The sequence below is a fragment of the Ovis canadensis genome, chromosome 2, assembly GCF_042477335.2.
Source record: "Ovis canadensis isolate MfBH-ARS-UI-01 breed Bighorn chromosome 2, ARS-UI_OviCan_v2, whole genome shotgun sequence".
In the NCBI taxonomy this organism is placed as follows: Eukaryota; Metazoa; Chordata; class Mammalia; order Artiodactyla; family Bovidae; genus Ovis; species Ovis canadensis.
Window position 1 is genome coordinate 4,662,322 of NC_091246.1, and position 5,364 is coordinate 4,667,685.

Consider the following 5,364-nt stretch of genomic DNA (forward strand, 5'->3'; position numbering starts at 1 on the left):
ACTGAAGTGGGTAGCTGTTTCCTTCTCCAGGGGATCTTCCCAACCCAAGGACTGAATTCAGGTCTTCTGCATTGCAGGCAGATTCTTTACCAGCTGAGCCACCAGGGAAGCCCCAACACTAGGAACATAAAGCAGATAATTGGGTTTGTCCTGGAAAGGGCAGAGGAGTCAGGGGACCTTTGCTTGCTGAACACTGCATCCTTACATATGTGAAATTATGTCCTTATTTTATAAACCCATCACTCCAAACCAATCAATAACAAAATATTAATTGAGCAGATATGATATGCCAGGCTTTTGTTCTGCACTTCACGTGATCTCATTCTCTTTCCTTATCAATCCAATAAAACACATTTTAGAATATTGATTTTTGTTTATTTTTAATTATTTTATCTTATTTTACTCTACTTTACAATACTGTGTTGGTTTTGCCACACATCAGCATGAATCTGCCATGGGTGTACACGTGCTCCCAATCTTGAGCCCCCCTCCCACCTCCCTGATTTGGTAGATCAGATTCTCCAGAGGTGAGACCCAAGCATCAGTCTCTTTTCAAGCTCCCCAAGGCCTCTAGAAATTCTAATTTAATTGATCTGGTGTGCACCATGGGCTTTGGGCTTTTAAAATATTCCCAAGTACAGCAGGTTGAATAGCATTCCCCTAAATTTATATTTTCCTGGAGTCCCAAAATGTGACCTTATTTGACAATAAACTCTTTGCAATGGCTTTTCTTTTGCTAAGATGCAGATGTTTTACTTTGCAAATGGAAAGATAAGGTCATATTGGATTGTTCTCTAGTTGCTAAGCCATATTTGACTCTTTGGGACTCTGTAGCCTGTTAGGCTCCTTTGTCCATGGGATTTCCCAGGCAAGAACACTGGAACAGGTTGCCATCTCCTTTTCCTGGGAATCTTCCTGACTCCAGAATCAAACCCACATCTCCTATTTGGCAGGCAGATCCTTTACCTCTGAGCCACATGGGGAGTTAGAAGTGCAAGAGAACCAATTTTCACTGTTTTAAGACACCCAGTTTGTGGGAATTGGTTATGGCAGCCACAGGAAACTCATATAACAGGTAATTCTGTTTCGCAGCCAAATTTGAGAACTGTTCTAGTTAGCTTATCCCCAATCATAATAGGTCATCTTGACTTCAACTTCTTCATTCAGGTCATTAATCCCCTCTACAATGCCTCTCACAGCTGTCCTCAAAAGAGTAGAATTCTTACACAATTGTGAAAGGGAATTTATGGGTTTCTAGGTTGGACCCTCCCACACTAGCTACTTTTTAAAGACTTCATATGACCCTCTGAGGGCACCAGGGACGCTCACCCTTCAGGGACCATGTACCCGATTCAGGTCTGTCATTATAATGTGTTCGCCTTCCTTTTAAAATATTCCCTCTATGAGAATTCCAAAGAGAAGATTTTCAAAGAGAAAAGCACAATCATTACAGTTGAGAAACTGCTCTTGAAACTTATTAGCTCGTGACTCATACTCCTGAAAGGAGCTAATACCTTAATTTCATATTTCTCTGCTCAAATGCAGACCAAGGCGTAAACTGAAATGAAACTTTACACTAATGGCTTCTTAATTATACCCATCTAAAAGCAATTACCTGAGTTTTAGCAGATACAAAGTTAGGGTTGATGGAACCAGCAGATGAGAAATAAGATGAAAGGTCATCTGCGAAAAAAGATCAACGGAGAGAAGATAAAACACAGTGAGGAGAGAGGAGAAAGACATCCAGAGATAAGTAAAGGTTGATAAATTTCTAATAATAGTACTGCCTGATTTCTAAAACAGGCTTGCCCCTTTCTCCCCTAACTGTTAGAAATGGGGCTAAAGAAGAAACACTTTATTTCAAGGTAGAAACTGACTAGATGTGAGACTTTGATACCTGGACTACAATTACTTTATGCCATGCTTTGAGCCAAAATTTGCTAAATTGTAGAAGCAGGATTCTAAGGCAAAAGCAACTGAACATTCTCTGTATGTTTTCCATTAAATAGGAGCATGTATCGCATGAGCTCAGTTTGCAAGGCCACACAGAGCCTTGTGTGTGCACATGTGCATGTAACACGTGTGTGCACGTGTGTGCACTGACACAGGTCATTCAGCAGACTGTTCAGATGTCGTCTTTTGAGTGGGAGACCCTGATGGCACTTTGCTTTATGCCATATGCTTTTCTACTCTGTTTAGATTATTTGCAATTATCTTATATTCATTATAGGCAAAAGAGAAACACTAAAAATAAAAATCAGATACGAATAAGCCAATCTAGTGGAAAACAAGTTAAGTTGATTGTGTTTCTCTCCATTTGAGCTGACATGGATTCTAGAAGCAGCAGTCAAAGGCTTCTACAGATACATCAGGTCTCAAACTGAGACCCGTGGTTTGGAATATATCAGGCGCCAGCGCCCGGCTTCCCAAAGGCGTGGCCGTGGAGCTGGCGCTGCGGAGTCCGGGGCCGCCCGTCCTGTCCCTGCGGGGCTCGCCCGAGACGCCCTTCCCTCTGAAGGAGGCGGGCTGGGGCAGCGGGCCGGCGAGGACCGGAAGCTGCTGTGTTACTCTAGGCTGGGGCTGGTCATCCCAGCTTGTCAAGAGCCTCCTGCGCCGGTCGCTGTCCATGGACAGCCAAGTCCCCGTGTACACGCCCACGGCCGAGCTGCAGCCTCCCCCAGGCGCGGGCTCTTGCGATGTGGCGGGCAGCGTGCTCCGCGCCTTCTCTTCTCAGAGGCCGCCCTCCAAGGACCGGGGCGAGACGGAGGCCCCCGACGCCCGGGCCCCTGCCCCGCAGCCTCACCGCCTCAGGTCCTTCAGCGCCTCTCAGCCGGCTGAGCGGCCGGGGGCGCCCCCGGGGCCGGAGGTGCGGGTCAAGGCCGAGCCGCGCAGCCCCCCGGAGCCATGCGACATCATTCGCGTCCCCGTGGGGGATGCCGCGGCCGCCACGAGAGAGACCTGGTCCTACAGACAGAAGACGACCGGAAAGATCCCAGCAGACTCCCGGCCTAGAGGCGGTTCTAGACCGACAGGAGGCTGCCGGCCAAGCAGCCCAAAGCTGAGAGCCCAGGCTCCCCGGGCTCGGGAGACCCCCGCGAGGAGGGCTCCAGCCCATCTGCTCTCCAGGCCGACTTCCCAGGCTCTGACTTGAGCAAAGATGAATTTGGTGAGTTGGAGGGCATGAGACCAAACAAAAAGTTTAAATGCAAACATTGCCTTAGAATCTTTAGATCCAAGGCGGGCCTGCACCGGCACGTGCTCATGTACCACAACCCCGAGAAGCCGTTCGCCTGCGACATCTGCCACAAGCGCTTTCACACCATCTTCAAAGTGTGGACGCACTGCCGGACGCAGCACGGTGTGGCGAAAAATCCGGCTCCGGCCGCCAGCTCCCACGCTGTCCTGGACGAGAAGTTCCAGAGGAAGCTCCTTGATACTGTGCGAGAGCGGGAGATCAAGAAGGCGCTGATCCTGAAGATGCGGCGCGGCCGGCCGGGCTTCCACGGCCCTGGCGGCTCCCCAGCGCAGGTCCTCAAGCGGGCCTGCGCTCCCGGGCCAAGGGCGCGTATGTGTGCACGGCCTGCCGGAAGGCCTACCGCTTCCTCTCCCAGCTCAAGCAGCGCGTGAAGATGCCCCCGGGGAGAAGGCCCGTGGGGCTGCCAGGGCCGCGCGGCCCAGGGAGCGCGTGGCCACCCCGGCCTGACCTCAACGGCGAGGCCACCGGCCCTGCCCGGCCCCCTGTCCCGCCCGAGCCTGGCCAGAGACGACCCCGCGGGGGGCGGCCGCGGCCCTGAGCCTGTGAACTTTGACTCCGAAGACTCCACCTGCCTCCCCGAGGACCTCAGCCTCTCCAAGCCGCTGAAGATCCAGGTCAAAGAGGAGCCAGCGGAGGAGGCCAAGGAGCAGAAGTGAAGCAAGACCGGCACCTAAGCAGCTGGAGCGGCACCAGGAGCTGCTGTGCTCCGTGAAGCCCTTCACCTGCCACGTCTGCAACAAGGCTTTCCGCACCAACTTCCGGCTCTGGAGCCACTTCCAGCCCCACATGGCCCAGGCCTCTGAGGACCCTGTGCACCGGGACCCCGAGGCTGGCCTGGCCCCACCGGCTCCCCATCGCTGCCCCCGCTGCCCCCACTGCTGCCCAAGATCCAGCCCCTGGAGCCCAACAGCCCCACAGGCCTGCCTGAAACCCGCACTCCCACCGCCGACAAGCTGTTCACGCCCTGAGAGTCAGACACGCTGTTCTGCCACGCACCCACCACCCTCTCTCCGCCATCACTTTTAAAAGACGCTTCACGTGTAAGCTCTGCCACAGGACATTTTAGATGGCCTGCAGCCTCTGGAGCCACTAGCAGACCCACAACTGAAAGACTTCTCAGCCCCTGGAGACAAGCGCTGGTCTCGAGGCTTCAGCCCGAATCGTGAACTGTGTCATAAGAAACAACATATTTTTCAAAGAAGAATAATAAAGGTTGCAAATTATTATGCTTGAAAAAAAAATCAAAAAATAAAATTTGAATGCCTTGGGATACAATCTTCAAATTAATTAGCCACATTCTTCTTCCTCTCTCTCTGTCTTTGTCTCTTTCTCTTTTTCTCTCTCAGATACACAGAGTCTGTTTCACTTATTCCCTTTAATTTGTCCAACACTTCAAACATGAGTTTACAACCTTCTTCACAGAAGAAAGCTCACTATCTATTCTCCTATTGGAGAGAAAATTTAATGTCAACGTAAATGAAGCAGTTTTTGAGGAGAGTGATAGGGCTCTGAGTCCTCAAAGATTTTCCTACCTTTTGTCTCATAGTTCAATCATTCACGTCACTTCTTGGTTTGGAATCTCCATTTTTTTTTGTTTTTAATTCAAATGCTGACATCATATACTCTCTGTGGCCAGAAAATAACTACAGATTAAGCCTCATGAACTCAAGGCCAACTTCCAGTGATTGATGTCCACTCAAACACCTGCCTTTTGCAATGATCCTAGAGTCAAAGTCAGTAGAAAGTGTCGGTTCCCCCTCGGACAAGTTCCATGTTCTTTCACAGCATTTAGATTCATTTTCATTTTTGCAACCAAATTCAAGAGATAAGAAACCTTTCCTATCAACAACAAAATTGAGACAAAGCTAACATGTTATTAGCTTTTGTTAGTCTCTACCCTGTTGGTTGCCTTATCAGTGATAATTCACTTTACTTTTCACAAAAATCCTCTGTAGCAAGTATTACTCTTATTTTATAGATGTGTATGTGTGTGTGTGTTAGTCCCTCAGTTGGGTCTGACTCTTTGTGACCCAATGGAATGTAGTCTGCCAGACTCCTCTGTCCATGGAATTCTCCAGGCAAGAATACTGGAACGTGTAGCCATTCCC

General features: G+C 49.7%; 1 pseudogene; it reads left to right on the top strand.

Annotated features, from left to right (window-relative positions):
- The first annotated feature begins 1,341 nt into the window (after nt 1-1,341).
- On the top strand, nt 1,342-4,364 carry LOC138434483 (zinc finger and BTB domain-containing protein 21-like; annotated as a pseudogene).
- The last annotated feature ends 1,000 nt before the right edge of the window (nt 4,365-5,364 follow it).